The sequence below is a fragment of the Callithrix jacchus genome, chromosome 7 (assembly GCF_049354715.1).
Source record: "Callithrix jacchus isolate 240 chromosome 7, calJac240_pri, whole genome shotgun sequence".
NCBI classification, from domain to species: Eukaryota; Metazoa; Chordata; class Mammalia; order Primates; family Cebidae; genus Callithrix; species Callithrix jacchus.
This window is the reverse complement of record NC_133508.1, coordinates 4,735,363-4,755,877: the sequence shown is the minus strand read 5'-3', so window position 1 is coordinate 4,755,877 and position 20,515 is coordinate 4,735,363. Positions and strand designations below refer to the sequence as shown.

At 38.4% G+C, this 20,515-nt stretch overlaps 1 long non-coding RNA gene across 7 annotated transcripts in view; it reads right to left on the bottom strand.

The window, feature by feature from the left end:
- Positions 1-20,515, bottom strand: part of LOC103794084 (uncharacterized) — a 1,005,042-nt gene that overhangs the window by 459,027 nt on the left and 525,500 nt on the right. The window lies entirely within an intron of this gene.

The following is a 20,515-nucleotide window of genomic DNA, read 5'->3' as shown; positions in this document are numbered from 1 at the left end:
GATGGAGTCTCACTCTGTTGCCCAGGCTGGAGTGCAGTGGTGTGATCTTGGCTCACTGCAACCTCCACCTCCTGGATTCAAGCGATTCTCCTGCCTCAACCTCCTGAGCAGCTGGGACTACAGGTGCACACCACCATACTCAGCTAACTTTTTATATTTGCAATAGAGATGGAGTTTTACCATGTTGGCCAGGCTGAAAACAGCATTTTCTTATCTTTTCTCTGAATTAATAGAGTCAGTTGGGGCATATTGTACCAACTAGTGCTATTTCTTTGGGACATTTTCCATTCAAGAGAACTGTAAAGCAATAGAATAAACATAGCAACAAAAATGATGGCTACAGGTGATTTAGGTGGTGAGTGAGAGAAGGTAATCTGGAGTGGCCTAGATGTGAAGAATAGACATAGGTTCTAGGGAGCCTCCGGAATTTTTCTTTGAGCACAATTGTATTTGTGTGTCAGAAAGACCCACCTGGAAGGAGTATGAAGAATTAGCTAAAGCGGGAGAGAGTTTATTGTGTAGTCATAACAAGACACGTGTCTGACCTCAAGCAACAAAATGGGCTAGAGAGGAATACTGACAAGTGAGACAGAGTTTATAGGATGTAATAATTCATTGAATACACGAAGGGAGGTGGAAAATGGAGAATTCACATTGCATGACCTTCTGGTTGGGGGAGCTAGGTAAATGGTCGCAGCACTCATACACACAATGAAATAAGGAGAGAACCCACCTAGCACAGGCATTTCCGTCTTCAGTCCTACTTTCACGTTCAGTCATTCGTTTACCTGGACCCCAAACATACTCCAATTGCCAATCATCTTGGTGTTTGACTGGTTCTATCTGATTAACTGTCTTCATTTGATGAAGTTCTTGTCTCTCCAACATTTTGTTTTACAAAATAATTCTCGATTGTGACCTCTGCATTTCTCAGATATGTGGCTTTGCACCATTTTTTCTCATTCTCTTCACTTTTCTCCTTAATTAATTAAAATACAGTTGCTATCTCCTGTTACGTTATGTCTGCTTCCCTTGACAAATATTTCCCTCCATGCTGGACATAAGGTTTGGAAGCAGGGACCAACACAGAGGAGAACAGCTTTTGTTTCGTATTAGCGTGGGCATTTGAGACAACTGCAGAATCACATGGAAGCTGGGTGTGGTGGCTCACACCTGTAATCCCAGCACTTTGGGAGGCCGAGGTGTGTGGATCAGGAGGTCAGGGGATAGAGATCATTCCGGCCAACATGGTGAAATACAAAATCACAAAAATAATGCTAAAATAATGATTTTAGTACTATACTAAAAACACTAAGGTAATTGTTTTAGGATTCTTTCTGTAATTTTTGCAGTATCCAGATGTTACTACAACAAATACAAAAATAGCTAAAAAGTTTTAAGTCTCTACTGAAAATACAAAAATTAGCCAGGCATGGTGGTGGTCGCCTGTAATCCTAGCTACTCCAGAAGCTGAGGCAGGAGAATCATGTGAACCAGGGAGGCAGAAGTTACAGTGAGCCAAGTTTACATCACCGCACTCCAGCCTGGTGATGGAGTGAGACTCTGTTTCAAAAAGAAAAAAAAAAAAATGACATAGCGTCGTGTCCTTGAATTCAATGATCATTAAACCAGCTCCCTCTTATACAGCGTGCCCTGGGCTGAAGCAGAACACAACAATGAATATGACAGAGTCTCCTTCTCGGATAGCTGATGGTCTTTTTGAGGATACGGCTACACAAACTGATCATTTCTTTTTTTTTTAATTTTTTTATTGCTTTTTAGGTTTTGGGGTACATGTGCAGAACATGCAAGACAGTTGCGTAGGTACACACTTGGCAGTGTGTTTTGCTTCCTTCTCCCCTTCACCCACATTTGGCATTTCTCCCCAGGCTATCCCTCCCCACCTCCCCCTCCCACTGGCCCTCCCCTTTTCCCCCCAATAGACCCTAGTGTTTAGTACTCCCCTTGCTGTGTCCATGTGTTCTCATTTTTCATCAACCACCTATGAGTGAGAATATGCGGTGTTTCATTTTCTGTTCTTGTGTCAGTTTGCTGAGGATGATGTTCTCCAGATTCATCCATGTCCCTACAAACGACACGAACTCATCATTTCTGATTGCTGCATAATATTCCATGGTGTATATGTGCCACATTTTCCCAATCCAGTCTATCATCGATGGGCATTTGGGTTGATTCCAGGTCTTTGCTATTGTAAACAGTGCTGCAATGAACATTCGTGTGCATGTGTCCTTATAGTAGAACGATTTATAGTCCTTTGGATATATACCCAGTAATGGGATTGCTGGGTCAAATGGAATTTCTATTTCTAAGGCCTTGAGGAATCGCCACACTGTCTTCCAGTTAGAATGGCGATCATTAAAAAATCTGGAGACAACAGATGCTGGAGAGGATGTGGAGAAAAAGGAACACTTTTACACTGTTGGTGGCAGTGTAAATTAAACTGATCATTTCAATGTAACAGGCCCAGACTATGCAGTATTGGAAAATCAGTGGGGAGGAGGGCAGATATAGAGTGTTTCTAGAGACAGCATAGGGAAGAGATTGGATGACACTTCCAGGGGAGAAGTCCCCACTTTGAGAGTTGAAAGATTATGTGGGAAGTGGTTAGAGACATGGCTACAGGGTGAGAGACACTTACTGAGATGTGACACAGAAGGAGGCAGCTGAGGAAATTGATGGAGTATGGTTGCAGAGGAGACAGAAGGAAAAGGAACATGCAAATGGCTCACCTTTGCAGACAAGAACATATTGTACGAGGTGAATAGAGTCAAGAATAGTGGAGAAGCCAAAACATATATGTGGGGGGAGATTTAGGAGAGTTTCCTTTATTATAGCTTTTATTTTCTCTTTGAGATCATTCATCCTTAATAATGGGGAGGGGTTCGGAGTGTTTCTAACACAAAGGAAGATGCTGGCTAAGAGGAAGAGGTGGTAGACGGTTGTTAGGCCCTTTGAGGAGAAGAGATCTGGGTTGTCATCAGTGATAAGGAAATGGCAGATATTGAGCCAGGACATGAAACAAAACCGTTAAGTTACAGTGTGACCTTCCCCCAAACGCCATGCCTTAGCAGTTAGTAGTGGCATCAATTGGAAGTCTGAGTGAGTTCCTTGAAAAGGGGTCAGCCATCTAAAGGTGGGAACAGAAATCACAGATAGTTTGACTTACCCATAGTTAGAGGGTTGCATAAAATATGAAAAGATGGGGGCCGCAGTGGCTCCAGCCAGATGTCCTGGCGCTTGAGGAGGCGAGGCCATGAGTTCAAGGCCAACCTGAGCAACGTTACAAGCTCTCATTGATTAACCAAAAATATATATATATAAAAAGATAAGGAGAAAAGGAATCAAGCACTTAAAAATAAAGTGGGAATCCAGATACTGGAGCTACATAATGGGGACTTGATCACAAAATCAAGGACAAGTCCAATTTCTACATCTTTTGCACCCAGAAGCAAAATAGTTGTAAGAAGTTTAATTCATCGATTACTCCTCTAAGAAGCTAAAGAATAAGAACTGAAATATCCTCTGGATACTACAGGATAGCTCTTAGAAACTGTCAGAATTAAACTTATGGATACAAATTGCTTCTTCAATAACGTTTTAACTCTGAGGAAGCTGGAATCAGGGTAAGTCCTTTGACTGAGAGTTTAGATAATTCATTACATTAGAAAACAAGCAACCAAAAGAGACATGATAATACGATTTTTTAAAATTTTGACTGTTATTAGTTATTTGACTATTATTAAAATTATTTGTGAGCATCTCTTATCATTGCGATTAATTTCTGAAGGCAGAGTTTTCCTGATTCAGTTTGGAAATATAAATTTTACACAAACTGCTCACAAAATAAATGTCTTATAAAAATGTTCAATAAACTATTCTTGAAATAATGAATTATTAAATGTGTCTTATTTATTTATTAAAGTAATATGAGCTGGCCACAAAATATGTCCAGTGAAATATCCTTGAATGTTGTTCATTATCCATCAAGACACTCTTGAACAAATAGAGGTATAAAGGAATGAAGAAATATTTGGCATATGCATCATTTATAAGCTGTTCAATTCTTCTACAATTAAAACTACTTGTTATTTGTTCACTTTCTTTTAAAATCAGATAATAAACTCTGTGTATTTTCCAAGCTTGATTATCATGACACTTTTGGATTAACAATTATAATAAACATGTTTTTACATGAAACACACACATATCAGGCAATTACTAAACTGAACATTGCCATTTCCCTACTGATTTATAAAGAATAATTAAATTTGACATGTAAGTATTGGTTAGCTTATGAAAGTTAATCTATTTTTTATTATTTAGAATGTAGTCATATATGGTGAGTGGTGCAGGTAGCTCCTTGCAAATAATATTCCAGGCTAAGTAGATAAATTTTGAGAATAAAAGAATGTAGATTAAAAATATGAAAATGTACATGTTTGACACAATTTTTCGCAGGATACTGTTAAGGGGAGAGACACTTCTCCAGGAAGCCCTGGAAAGTTGGTGGATCCAATCCTCTGGATTCTAATCCATTAAGTATAATTTTTTTTGAGACAAAGTCTCGTTCTGTTGCCAGGCCAGAGTGAAGTGGCACAATCTTGGCTCACTGCAACCTCCGCCTCCTGGGTTCAAAGGATTCTCCTGCCTCAACCCCCAAGTAGCTGGGACCACAGGCACATGCCACCATGACCAGCAATTTTTTTTTGTATTTTAAGTAGAGATGGTGTTTCACCATGTGGGACAGGATGGTCTCTATCTCTTGACCTTGACTTCCACTTGCCCCGGGCCTTCCAAAGTGCTGGGATTACAGGTGTGAGCCACCGCACCCAGCCAGGTATAAATATTTAAGACAAGGAGAGTAAAACCAAGGACTGAATGCGTAGCATGAGCTTTGTGCATTTTTTAATAGTACTGTAATCAGAACTTCAGGAAAAACCTGCTTTCTCAGGGTTGCATGGTTTAAACAGTTAATCGCAATCCTTTTTAAATTACTATTTGATGATCTTTTAAAAAATTATTTACTTGACTTTACTTTTGTATTTTATACAGTTGACAACATCAAGTTTCTCAGCATTCTGTAATCCTGTGGGGTGGCAGGGGAGTGTGTGTGTACTGTGCCAAGCACAGTATTGTCACTATGGATCTCTCATGGAGTTGTGATCTGTACAACAGATCTGTGAAGCCATATCCCTGAGGAGAGAATTTGAAACCAAGAGAGAGGTCTGGTATACCAATTGGTATCATACTGTCTCTCTCTTTTATTTTATTTTAAATTCCAGGGTACACGTGGAGGTTGTGCAGTTTTGTTACATAGGTAAAGGTGTGCCAGGGTGACTTGCTGTACCTATCAACCATCACATAGGTGTTAAGCCTGGCATGCATTAGCTACTTTTCCTGATGTTCTGCCTACCCCCCTACCCTCCCCAACAGGCCCCAGTATGTACTATTCTCTTCCCTGTGTCTATGTGTTCACATTGTTCGGCTCCCACTTGCAAATGAGAACATGCACACTCCATCTCCTTTTCACCCTAGTTTCTCAATTAATGAACTTGTCACCTTCACCATGAAAAAACTAAAAGCAATAAGACCTGAATTTTACCAACAAACCCTTGATTGTGACTCCATTTGATGCTGTTTGCAGTGGTGTGCTCCCTCACCTGGATCACACGCCTCTTCTTTTCTCCTACATTTTTCTCATTCCTATGCCAAAATTACTCCATCATGAAAGCAAATGAACACCAATACCAAAATAAAATACTAAAACTTCCTAACGCCAAAGTCCCTTCGGGGAATTTTATTTCTTTTTTCCTCTTCCGAGACAACTTGTTGACTCCTTAATGAATGCAGGCTCCATGCACCTATTTGGCATACCCAGTTCTTCCCACTGGAGTGTGCAAGGGCTGCCATAGCTCCACTGAAACTGTTCTCACTCCTAAATGTCTATGTGCAGTATGGACTTCTCTTCTGAATTTCAAATTCAATTATCTAATTGCTCAGTTATCATCTAAATAATGTAGTATAAAGAGAGGTAGTACAAATGAAGTATTTAAAGATAAGGACATAGGGAGGGGAACACCACACACCGGGGCCTGTCAGGGGGTGGGGGTTAGGAGAGGGACAGCATTAGGAGAAATACCTAATGTAGATGACAAACCACAATGGCACGTGTATATCTATGTAACAAACCTGCATGTTCTGCAGACACATCCCAGAACTTAACGTGTCATAATAATAATGATAATAAAGATAAGGAGACAGAGTAAGCAAGAGGAATTGTACCTTTGCCATTTCTTAGTTATATGGCATTAGATTTATTTTACTTAATAATTTTGGGCAACAGCAATAGCAGCAAAGTTATCATGATAATAAAATATTTTGATTCACGGTGATGAAAACTCTCACCGGCACACAGTGAGAAACATGATGAATATTGGCTATTCTTTTTTTTTATTATCCGTAGGCATCTCCAGTTAGCACGTCCAAAACCCAGTCCTTGATTTTGAGTCTTTGCGACCATTCAGTGCCTCCCTCATCTTAGAAATCGGTTCGCTCAGTCTAGAATCTGAGTTTCCCCTTTGCCTTCTCTGGTTCTCTCCTCTCCTATATCTAAAAGTCATCCTAGGGTTCTCAGTCTTATATCCCACTTCTTCCTGCCACCTTTTCCAGCAAGCCATCACCTGTGGACTGACCATTTAGCTTCCAAACCTCTCTCATTCCAATTAATTCTCCCCCATTGCATGAAGGGTAATTCTATGAGAATGTAAAACGCCTCCTCCCGGGTGAAACCTAGAATGTGATTCCACTGCATGTAGCACAAAATCAATTTCCTAGCCAAGGACTATGAAATCAGTAGGTCCAGCCTCAAGCCTCCACTATTCCAGATTAGTTTTGCTCTCCATCACCATACCCCCATCATTTGACTCCCAGGATGGCTTCCACCTGCACTGGCAGACTCCAAATTCCAAATGTCCCGGCGGTAACAACAGAAACACTTTTCCCAGTGTCAGTGCCCACAGTGATGAGGCATTTGCAAATTCCTTGAGAATACTTCAGTCGGGACATTGTTTCTTAGTTTTATGACCTGAGAGATCTGTCACTGAAGGATGCCTCTGAGGTCCCTTGGGATGTTCAAAGCTCTTAATATAATTATGAATTCTCATAAAACTCAACAAGCATTTTGCCATGAACACTTCGGCCTTAAGACTTTAAATTTGTTTTTCTATGACCTCTTAACCCAAGCCATCTGTTCCATATTTATTTGTCCAAAGTAAGATGATGCTTTTTCAATAATCACTCTATTTTCTCAAATTTGCATCTTTCCTCTTTTGTTTCTGCCTCATTAAAAATAAATTGTAAAAATGAAAAACTGATACTTTATTTACATCCATTAAAAAACATTGAATGTCAATGTCCACTGCATTTCCCTTTGGCACAATTGGCATGAAATGTTTTGCTAATGTGTTGGATGTTATGGTACCCTCCTCACTTTATGCCCACGTTGAACTTCTAATTTCAATCCCCTATATATGTCGGGTTTGGGGTTCTCTTAATGGCTGGGTTTACATTGCTTTTCAGCACTTTCCTTTGGGAATAGTATTTTTCTGAAACCGTATCTCTTACCTTCACATTCTCAGTGAAAAATAACAGATGCTATGTGATATTCATGTCACTGGAGGAAGGGAGAGAGCACAAGGGTAAATGCTCAAGGATATCGATTTAATTTTTCCAGCCTTACTGCACACTCCCTCCCTATCTCGGATAGGATTCTATTTTTCCAGCAATTTCTTAAAACAGGAACAATTCCAGCTACAACCAGGACTAGTAGGTCTAAATGTTCTGTGTGTGGATGAAGTCCTTTTGTAGAAAAAATGCTTGAAAATGGTTCTAGTATACCATGAATCAAAGGCTATACAAGTGACTACAAATAATTATTCCCCCTGGATATTTTATTTGCCTTGACGTTCCTATCAGTTGTTTGTGCATACTTTCTTAGGATCTTGCATCAAGAAAATAGTATTTGGGCCGGGCGCAGTGGCTCAAGCCTGTAATCCCAGCACTTTGGGAGGCTGAGGCGGGTGGATCATGAGGTCAAGAGATCCAGACCATCCTGGTCAACATGGTGAAACCCCGTCTCTACTAAAAATACAAAAAATTAGCAGGACATGGTGGCGCGTGCCTGTAATCCCAGCTACTCAGGAGGCTGAGGCGGGAGAATTGCCTGAACCCGGGAGGCGGAGGTTGTGGTGAGCCGAGATCGCACCATTGCACTCCAGCCTGGGTAACAAGAGCGAAACTCCGTCTCAAAAAAAAAAAAGAAAAAAAAAAAAAAAGAAAAGAAAAGAAAGAAAGAAAATAGTATTTGGTGTGGTTGTCCTTTACAACACTTTGTGAATTAATTCGGGCAACATGCATCGTAACATGGAAGAAATTACATCCCATTAGAACTCCAGTCCATTTAAGATCATGAACAAGTACAAGATTCATAACCAGAAAATATTCTCCATACCCTGAACTTGTTTTTACAATACAGGTTCGTGTCTAAAGCAAGTTCTGTTGTAGCTAAATTGGTGGTATTATATTTGGAAATCTGACATGTTAAATATGTTGATTTTGGATTAGGATATGCATGTATTAACACTAATTCATCATATAATTGCTAGATTACCACCGAAAACATGGCATCTGCTTGAAAAGTCACCAACTGAGAAAATTCAAGAAGCCTTAATGCGTTCATCTGTGCTGTGGTCAGTTTTCTTGTAAAGGGTTTATTAATATCAGTTTTTAACTGAAGAACTAAGTTGCTTACATAGACCATGTTAGTTATACCCTGTCAAGCTAGAAACCATAGGGGGGTATTGTCCCCCTGCTGGATGGTTTTAGGTTTGGTTTGACTTAAGCATACAGTTCCACGCACGAATTCCTGCCTCTCATGAATTGACCGACCTGGAAAACTTAACGCAATGTCATAAACCTTTGCATAAAGTTCTTGTTCTATATTTTCAAACTCCTAAATCATAACATCTCAAAACAGGAAGGAAAAGGAAGTTCACAGAACAGAGCAGAATCACTGAAAAGAAAGAATACAGACTCGCTAAGTTCAGAGGGACACAGTGGAAGGCTTGGGGACCCCGAAATAGCAGCCCGTCTATTTCTAGACAGCATTTTCCCCAAAAGCTTGACTGGGAGAAAGCTGTAGTGAGAAGAATAAGAAAAGATTGTAAACTCCCTTCCTGAAATGAACTTGACTTCTGGAAGAAATAGCTAAAACTTTTCACAAAATTCAAAGCGGATTGCGTCTAGAGGGACCCAAAGGGAGACCATCGTGCTCGTGGAGGACAAGCCTCTGTCTAGGAGTGATTTTGTATTATTGAAGAGAATGCTTTCTCTGCTTTTCACTCCCAGGCCTCTAATTTGTTATTCAAGATCCAGTATCTTGTTGATATGTGGGTTTGAGGTAACGTTCCCAGAGCCTTGGTCACACAGCAGCATCGTATTACCACATGAGAGATAAGGATCATTCCAAGTCTCTGTGTCAGCTCCTATGGTTCTGTTATCTTTCTAACTATGGAAAGGTGTGTTGGAGCCACACAAGTACAGTCAATGAGAACAAAAATCATAGTGTTAGGGATTTGCCAGCTCTAAGGATTGCTAAAGTGGAACAAGCATCTTCAAGTGGAATATGCTGTGCATGCAAAGCAAACGATAATAGTCCTATTAAATCTCTCTGTACAGCTTAACAAAAAACATGAAAAATGCAGGGTGAGACATTTGGGGAAAGGTAGTAGAAGTTTTCGGAGTTTCACTTCATTTTCTAATGGAGGAATGAAGATTTTGAATTGCATTTTTATAAAGATCAGTTTTTGACCAAAGGTGAAGGATATAAATCCTCATTGCTTTGGGTCTTTATTTCTCAAGTAGACTTTATAAGGACTTAGACATTGAAGTAATGAAATATTTTAAATCTTCAGCAAATGCATACTAAATGTTGCATAAACTACTGTGACCAATAGTATAGGGAATGACTGTCAGAATTCATAAAGTAAGCTGTTAATAAAGCAATAATTTTCTTTTCTGATTGACACGTCCATCATAATTTAGTTATCTAAGGCAACAGACTATGTGGTATGCATGATCTCACTGACAGAGAGGAGGAGTTGGGGGCTAGGCATAGCAAACAGCTTTCCCTTTGACTCTCTTATTGAGCTTATATTTAATAGAAAGGGCTTTAAACCACCATAGTTATGAAACACATTGCTTCCTACCAACACAGAGATATAGGAGGTTTATATGAATCAATGGATTATTTTATCTGGATTAACACTATTATTTAAAACATTATTAAATGGAAAGTCAGTAGTAATAGCAAGCCTGTGCAGCAATAACTATTTGAGCTTTCAGTAGGTATTAAATATTGAATGTCCCTGCTGCAGCGCTTATCACAATTTATTATCACTCTTTCGTTGTGCGTACTCTCTACCCAAGTGGAAGTCTTAGAGGTCAGAGACATGTTCCTTTTGGTAGTCCTGCCATCTGGCACAACATCTAGTATGTAGTAATTGCTCATTTAACGGTGAAGGAAAGAAGAGCTAAATTACAGAGCGAGGCTACCTGAGGTTTTCGGTTGCTCTGCATATTAAATAATGCCGGCTCTGTACTGACGGGGAACAGAAACCTTTCCAGTTTCAGTACTTATGTCAAAATGCTAGGTGAAAAGTCCATTGTCAGAGTAAATTTTGTTGCGTGCAAGTTAGAAAGGAAATAACCATTCTGTGGAAAGCCTGCTTTATCAGCATTTCTAAGCAAACTTGAAGGGCAAAGTGACTGATTATATTTAGATAAATTTTTGGCAGGCATACCAGCTGCTGAAGGTTTACCCTGTCATTACTTAATACTGTACATAAACATTGGGTCTGGTACACTTATGACTCCCAAAATTTCAACTCCGTCACCAGAGGGAGTCACTAGATCCCAAGTATAGGAGCACAATGCGCAGAAGCTTACAGAAAATGTAAAATTATAGCTCAAACTTCAAAAACTATAGTTTCGAAGAGTCAGAACACAAAGCTAGCATTTTACTCAAAGTCCTAATTTATTATTTTAAACTCAAGATGCTTAATGTTTTCATCAAGTCCCACTTACTGCATGTTATCCCAGCATTCCTTCCCTTTCTAGGACTCACATTCAAGCAAAATTATTCTCTGTTCCCCAAACTCCCACCCTTATAGTTGTTTCTGTTTTACCTGCTTGGTACCTGCTTCTTTAATATTTCTACATGACCAACTTCTGTTTTTTTTGTAAAATGTAAGTCAGATGTCCCTTCTTTGCTACTTGCCTCAGTATAAGAAATCTTGATCCCTTCTGAATACTCAAACTACCTGCTATGGTCCCCTTGCACTGTGTTCAGCAATGCGCAGTTACTACATACTTAATCCCCAGCAGGTGTCCCTGCCCAGGTAGTATACTTTTAAATCATCTCATTGCCTCACAAAGTGAGGTGTTTTTTATATGTGGCTGATATAAGGAAATGTATATAAATATATATTTATATCCATGTATCTACAATAGAAATAATATAAATATTTATGGAATGAATATACATTTAAAAACTAATATGGAAATGTGAAAATTATAGGTAATAGTGCTGTAAGATAACACAATAATTAGGATCCCAGACACAAATACATAGTGGCTGCTGTATCTCAGTAACATATAAGGGTTATGTAATGGAGCTGACAGTGAATGAAGATCAGGAGAGGTCTGTCGATCGTACATCTGGGCATGAATAAGGGTGGCCAGAAAAGCTACATAGAAGAGGAAAGTTTTCTGCTGACTTTTAAAGCTGACAAGCATTGCTGATTACACTTATATGCGATGCTCACCACCATCAGAGGTTATACAAACTTTTAAACTAATTTTATTAGGTAGATATTAGATTATCAACAGCTTTACTATGCAAAGGACTAGTGTGATTGGCAGATTTAATTTTTTAGAATAATAAGTTTTCCTGAAGACAGAATTCCTTCCTTGTTTCTGTTACTGCATTTGGTGACTACCTACTGCTAAGAATTGTAACCTTCTCAATACATATGTTTCCGTAAGTATGGGTTCATTCACTTACGGAGTTTTATGATAGTGAACTTTTTTTTAACTATAAATATGTTGAATGCTTATGGATCTAAAATAAACCAAATTTTAGAGACCCAACCAAATTTGTTTTTAGAAAAAAAAATATTATAAATGCAAAGTAGTCGTGTTATATTTTTATAGCTCTCCTTTGTGCCAAATCACTGAGATACATTAATTTTTTTAAAGGGAAGTGCGGTTATAAGATAACAAACAAGAAATGCCAGCAACTTAAAAATCATTTTTTTAGTAACAGAAAACCCACGTTTCTCTAACTAACATTCTAGGGGTTAGAAAAGGAATGCCAGTTATGTTCTAAGGTTGACATATTTTCAAATGTAGAAGTAAAGATAAATGCTATTAATAATTATATGTTATCTTGTACCATCAGAAAGAAAATGAATGACTTATAAAAACCATACTAAAAACACATAACAATTTTACACTATTTTCATAATGCTTAATTATATCATTTCTTTTCTTAGTAAAGCCTTAAGACTGGATAGTTAAAGAAATGAAGGTTGGTAACTTATCTAAATAATTTAGTTCTTAACTATACAGAAAATAATGATAAAATATTTAATATATTTATGTGAAGTTGTTAGGCAATTTAAAGTCTACAAATCTAATGCTATACAGATATTACAATATCTATTCTATTAAATGCAACTCTATTTGTAGCTAACAAAAAATAAGTTGAATGTTGACCATTATGTAGGAAACAATGCTATATAGTAAACAGGCAGCCAGGGTATTTCATGTTTAAAAATCCATAAAATTTGTTAAGCTAATGGATATTTTTCTCACACTAGTCAAACACTTAAGTAGCTTATTTGTGTGATTTTTTAAAGAATGGTCCTCTGGGTCCAGTTTGAAGTCAGGTTCATATAACAATATAATAACTGGATTTGCTTATTATCTTCCTGGTCATTCGTGCCACAGCAGACTCCTTTGTACAAGCAACATTAATCATTTTAAAAAGCTGAAAGTTAGAAAGTTAATTAAAGGACTTATTATAGACTCTTAATTTGTCCTAATGAATTGAACCACCATGAAACTTTATTAACTGCAGTTGAGGAGTAACACCTGGATATTTTTCCTCATGCCTTTGGTCTAATAAAATCTGCTATCGCTGATAAAATATGTCAGTTTCTTTGAATTTTGAAAGAAGGAAAATGGAATGTTATTCATATAGAAGGTGGGAGAAAAGTGGGACAAGGAGCTCAGCAGGTGATATTGGAGGTTTAATTCTAAGTCACTGGACCATGACAAATGATGTAAACTTGAGAAGTGTACACCTTAACTCACCCTGTATAGAAATACATGGTATTTGTACCAAATTAAATGCCATATGGTTATTTTTAAAATCTTCCATATTATCTACAGTAGGGGATACTTTTCCTTAAACTTAACATTTGATATATTGAATGACCATATATGCTTTGAAAAAATGAAATTAAGAAGAGAGGAATACTTTACATTATAAAGGGATATAAAAATTGTTTGCCACAATTAGATTTAGTAAGACAATGAAGTGTGAGAGTCTAGGGAACATTGCATGGTCCTGAATTTGCTGTATTTAGTTTACATGAGAAAATGAAAATTTGACTCTGATTCAGTTTCTGGGGTGAATTCAGAGCTCTGAAGTTTAACGAGTATTGGGAATAAAATTGCATTCTTTCAAATAGAGTAAAGAGTGGATTGAATCACGGGGTTATTACCTTAGCCTCTACTTCTCAGACCCTTGGAAAGTCTGAGAATATGCATTAAGACATCAGTGTAAGAACATGTGAGGTGGGGAAGCAACACAACAGGCATACGTCAGACTCTGACACACAATCATATTGAGACTTGGACATATAAAAATGTGTAGAATCACTGTTCACCTTTCCATATTGTGCATACTCCAATATCCATGTATCCAGCAGTGTCTCTACTACAATCATGGGCCATGAGGAAAGAAAGTCTAGAATATCAGGCTAAGTTTATTATTTGAAGGGTGACTCCTTTGACCTGTGGGAAAATATATTTTTAATATCAGATGGGAATTGCAAAAAATACTAATGGATTCTGGGATATATCCAAGTGAGCAGGGGGATTATTTTGAGTTAGAGATAGGTGGGAAACTGTTTAATGGTTGGAGGAGAGGGACGCCTTTTACTGAGTGAAATTTATCCATTGGGTGATTTGTTGGCAGTAAAACATGAGTATTAATTCTTACCAATAATATGATCATTAGTGTTAAAAGAGATTATGTGTGCAGATTAGGTAGGATTAGCCAACACGAGGCCAGAAGGAGAAGTGGGGAGTCAGATGGAAATGGACCAATGCCCAGGCTGGGTTATGTCATCCCCTGACTCCCTGCCGCTGCATCATCTTCAACCCTGTGCCTCACAAGGAAATTTTGCATGGAGCCATTGTGATATGTGGTCATTTAATTCTTTAATCAGCTACATAAGATTCAATACATAGTAATTACACATGCACTCTATGCTTGTTGGCCACATGTGTATCTTCTTTTGAAAAGTGTCTGTTTACGTCCTTGGTTCACTTTTTAATGGAGTGTTTGTTTTTCTTTTGAAAATTTAAGTTCCTTTTAGATACTGGATGCTGGACCTTTTTCAGACACATTGCTTACAAATATTTTCTCCCATTCTGTAGGTTGTCTGTTTTCCCTGTTGATAGTTTATGTTGCTGTGCAGAAGCTCTTAAGTTTAATTAGAGCCAATTTGTGAATTTTTGCTTTTGCTGAGATTACTTTTGGTGTCTTTGTCATAAAATCTACCATAAAGACACATGCACACGAATGTTTACTGCAGCACTATTCACAGTGGCAAAGACATGGAATCAATCTAATGCTCATCAATAACAGATTGGATAAAGAAAATATGGTACATATACACCATGGAATACTATACAGGCATAAAAAAGGAATGAGATCATGTCCTTTGCAGGGACATGGATGGAGGTGGGAACCATTATCCTCAGCAAACTACCCAGGAACAGAAAACCAAATACCACATGTTCTCACTTATAAGTGGGAACTAAATGATGAGAACGCATGGACACAAAGAAGGAAACAACAGACACTGGGGTCAACTTGAAAATGGAGGGTGGGAGGAGCAGAGAAAGTCAACTGTTGGGTTCTAAGTTTATTTCATGCCATGGGTCATGAAATAAATCTGCACAATAAACCCCTGTGACATGCATTCACCTATATAACAAATCTGTACCCCCTGAAACTAAAAGTTAAAAAGTATAAAGTAAAAATAAATAGACATTGACTGTATTTTAAGCAGTAGGAACACTACGATGAATGAATGAGACATTGTTTCTACCCTCCCCAAATGACAGAGTCAGAGCTTATTCTGTAGATGTGTAGCCTGGGGAGAGAATGTGGATGAGGGATGAACAGAGAGGGCACAGAGGGTGCAGAGGCAGCTGTGGAGCACGGTATTTTATTCCATGTATATTCAGGTGAAACCAATATCTCTAGGTGGCTGTTGCCTGAAATGCAAAGTTTAACAAACTCTATAAGCAATATGCTTTTTTTTTTTTTCTTTTCTAAAAACTCTCAATTATTTGGGAACATAATTTCTTCTCAGGTAGATGGGTGGAGTTCTTTTTGTGTTCTTACAACTCTCAGAAAAGAAAACTCTCAAGCCATCCAAGTCACTAGGCTTTGCTTATGCATGAAAAAAACGAGATGATAAATAAATGAATTATTTAACTTTGACAAAAGCCTTTTAGCCATTTCAGATATTCAGCTAGAATTATCTGATACGAGACTTCAATAGCCATTTTTGATGCCAAAGTTATATGTTACTCACAAACACACAAATCATACACACACCCTCACACACTCATGCACACATCATATACACATACATAAGTGAACTGCCTCTCTTCATGTATATATATGTATATACATATATGTGTGCTTGTGGTTAAATACATGAAACCAGAAATTGGAAAAGTGACTCCTCTAAAATCCCTAATTAAGGACAATCCATGGGGTTCAATTATATAGCTCTGGAGAAAAAAAAGAGAGAGAGAGAGAGAGAAGAAATGGAAGCAATTTTTCTTGATCTTGACCTTGAGTGTAATTGTTTCTTAGGTTATGTGAACATGTGAGTACAATTTATTTTTCAGATCGAGCAAGAGGAGAAAAGAGTAAGAGTTATGGGCTAACCTGAAGAAATATATGGTGTGTAGATGGAGCTGGGAAAATATGAGGGCATCAGTGGAGTGGGAAAATGCCAACATCGATGGGGACTGGAGAGGATGAAGTGTGTCCCAGGATCTCAGCCACTAATCAGGGACACGGTCCCTGGAGACCTGCTTCTCTTCCCTGTCTAATTTCTGCAAGGAAAGGAAGCTTCAGTAACTCAAATCCACACTGCTTCCTTTCAGACAGGAAATCATCTGGGTAAAAAGGATCCTGAAACACTGGCCTTCTCAATTCTTGCGGAGAATCACTGGCCTTTGCTATTCTATGATTCGGATGTGACTTCGTGTAACATAACGGACTTAGTGTGCAAATGCCTCCATCAGTTTCTCCTTTTTCTCCATAGGATTATTATCAAAAGTTCTTAATTTTCTTAAATATATAATAAAAGTTGTTTTTTTTAAACTGACCTAGGTCTTTACTATTCCGGTGCGGGTTTTTCTTCTTACATTCTGAATGCGTACTTACCCTTAGAGATAATGCAAAGCACTTTGACACTTAATTCTTTTTTCATTGTTTTATATATATTACATTCATCTCTTCAAATCGATTATAAAATTATCCGAAATAATTGAGACCCAGAAAACAAATACTAAACGATACCACTTATGTGAGGAATCAAAAACAGCCAAATTCATAGAAGCGGAGCATGAAATGGTGTCTGTCGGGGGTTGGGGGGAATGTGGAGTTATTACTCAAAGGGCACAAAGTTTCAGCTACGCAAGATGCACGCGTCCTAGACATTGACTCTATGGCACAGTGTTTATAGTTAACAACTGTGTCACATACTAAAATATTCGTTATGAGGGCAGATCTTATGTCAAGTATCATCACAAAGAATAGTAACATTAAATAAAGACAGGGCCAGATGCGATGACTCCTGCCTGTAATCCCAGCACTTTGGGGATCACCTGAGGTCAGGAGTTTGAGACCAGCCTGGCCAACATGCTGAAAGCCTGTCTCTATAATAATATGGAGGTGTGGTGGCACATGCCAGTAATCCCAGCTACTCGGGAGCCTGAGGCAAAAGAATTGCTTGAACCCGGGGGCGGAGGTTGCTGTGAGCCAAGATCGTGCCATTGTACTCCAGCCTGGGTGACACAGTGAGATCCCATCTCAATAAATACATAAATAAGAAAAAAATAAAACTTTGGGAGGTGATGGATGTGCTTATTGCAGAGATCGTGGTAATATTTTGAGTGTCTACTTTTCCCCACGCTCATCAAGTTGTATTCATTAAATATATACAGCAGATTGTATGTCAATCATACCTCAATATATAGTTGTTTAAAAAAGGAAATAAAACAATTAATCTTTAAGTTGACCATCAAGTTTCCAAATCCATTTCTCTATGGCAACTACCACAATTAATGAGCTAAAGAACTGGCAGATTAAGATGAAAAGCTACTCAGTGTTAGCTGGAGCTGTGTTCTTGGAAACAATCTATCTAATGAAGGGAATCCTCTTGATCCTAATCATATCATTTTTTCCCTGGCTCTCTCTTGGGTTTCACACTTGTTTTCCAGGTGTCTTTTCTGGTCCAGGTTCAAGTGCCAATTTTCAGGATAATGTTCGATATCATAACCCACCCACCACCACCTTGTCCTGAACTCAGAGTAGCTCAGGTCGTCCTAGTTAGTTGATTTGATGAATATGTTTGAATTGCTAAAATGTTATCAGTGCTTGGCATTTAGCAGGTGAAACCCAGAGGTTTAGCTGAGTTCTTCCCAGTAGGGATCTATTTGAATCAGATTCAACCTCCCATTACATGGCCTGTGAGGATATATACTTTAAGTCAAAGCTCTCCAGGAATTTTTCTTGTTATAAGGGGAATAGCTTATCTGCCTGCCTTCCGTAGCCACGGATGCATTCTTAAGTTTTCATCCTGTGCTCTTCTGGGGGCAAACCTCTGCCTTCTCACCAGTCTCAACCAAAAGTTATTCAAGTCAAACGTCTTATTGTTTTCATACTTTAATTGAAGATACGGACTGTCATGAAATGGATTCCTCTGCACACCCACGACAGCCACTTATAACTAGAAAGATGTTCTGTCTTTTTCCTACTCAGGATCAGGTAAGTTTCTATCCTCATTATTACTTATCTTGCCTGAAAAATTGGTACTAGCTGATAACTACCTTTTAACGTGCTGCCAAGAGATAGAAGAAAGAGTATGTAGTATTCTGGATAATAGCATCGACTTGGATCCGGATTGTTTGGATTTAAGTCCAGACTCTGTCATTTACTTGCTGTGTGACACTGAGCGGACTGCTTAACCTCTCTGTGCCTCACCTGTAATACCGCCTCAGGGGTTGTCAGGAAGATTAAATGGATTAAGGTACATATAATGCTTATGATAGTATCTGGCTTACAGTAAGTGCCACGAAACTATTTACTGTCATTACTGCTATTAACAGGGACAGGCTTATTAAAGTGTCTTCCAAACTCAAATAGTTGAATTAAAAGGGAATCTAATGCAAGCTGTTAAGAAAAAATATTTTTTTGAATGTCAAATACACAAATTCAGAATCTACTTAATGAATAACGGGCTATTACCTACTGGCTTATACTATGTCTTCTTGAAAATGATGAGGCAGCTGTCATTAGACAGTTTTAAAATATTTGTAAACTGACACTGATGAGATTTGGTCTCCTTTCATCATTTACGGCATATTATCTCATTTATTTGTGTATGATGTGATGTGATGTGTGTGTGTGCGCGTGTGTGTTATATGCAACCAAATGCATTTTTCTCTAGAGTGCATATAACCGAATAGATCTTCCCTGTATATTTCTCTTTTTATGTTTATTGCAAACCTGCAATTACTTAGGACATGTGCTAACTTTCACTAGAACCATATGGACAATTGTGCCCGTGGTCACAAATGCATGTTGGTAATAGGGCTGTGGGTAAAACCTATTTCCAAGGAACTTCATGTCTAATTTTTTTTTTTTTTTGATGGATTCTCACTCCTGTTGTGCAGGCTGGAGTGCAGTGGTGCAATCTCAGCTCACCGCAACCTCCACCTCCCAGGTTCAAACCATTTTCCTTCCCCAGCATCCCAAGTGGCTGGGATTACAGGCATGTGTGCCACCATGAATGGATAACTTTTGTATTTTTAGTAGAGATGAGGTTTTGCCATATAGGCCAGGATGGTCTCAAACTCCAGACCTCAGGTAATCCACCCATCTCATCCTCCCAAAGTGCTAGGATGACAGGTGTGAGCCACCATGCCTGGCCTTCAGGTCTAATTTTTTTTTAAAAAGGTCATGCTTCTAGCCAGTTCCTATATTTTGTCTATGATCCTAAGAAAGGAATATGGAGTATGTCACAAAGAATAGAATATGTTTTACTCACTGAATAACGCTATTGGAATATGTAACAGAGAATACGTTCGGTATAATTTTTATAGGGCTATGAAAATCATTTAAAGTAAAATTTTATCTTATTAAAATCCAAAAATACATACTTTATCAAAATAAGAAAATAAACATTCTTTGACCCGGGAATCAAGTACAGTGAAATTTTTTTTTTTTTTTTTTTTTTTTTGAGACGGAGTTTCGCTCTTGTTACCCAGGCTGGAGTGCAATGGCGCGATCTCGGCTCACCGCAACCTCCGCCTCCTGGGTTCAGGCAATTCTCCCGCCTCAGCCTCCTGAGTAGCTGGGATTACAGGCATGCGCCACCATGCCCAGCTAATTTTTTGTATTTTTAGTAGAGACGGGGTTTCACCATGTTGACCAGGATGGTCTTGATCTGTTGACCTCGTGATCCACCCGCCTCGGCCTCCCAAAGTGCTGGGATTACAGGCGTGAGCCACCGCGCCCGGCCTATGCCAAGTGATCTTCACTGCAGCTTTGATTTTAGGAGCAAATGGAAATTTTTTGTACTATTCAAAAGAATGTAACAGATCTGTAGGTGGTAACATGGAGATTTACTATAATATTGTAAGCAAAAAGGATTTCTGCACAACAGCAGGTACAGTATCATTTCATAGTTTTAAAAGGAATAAACAGTGTGTAAATTACACATGAATATTCAGGTAAGGGAGTGAGGGAGGGTGAGCACCTGTGTGAAGGTTCGTGCCTAACCTTTTTGTTGTTGTTGTTGTTTTGTTATACTTTAAGCTCTGGGTACATGTG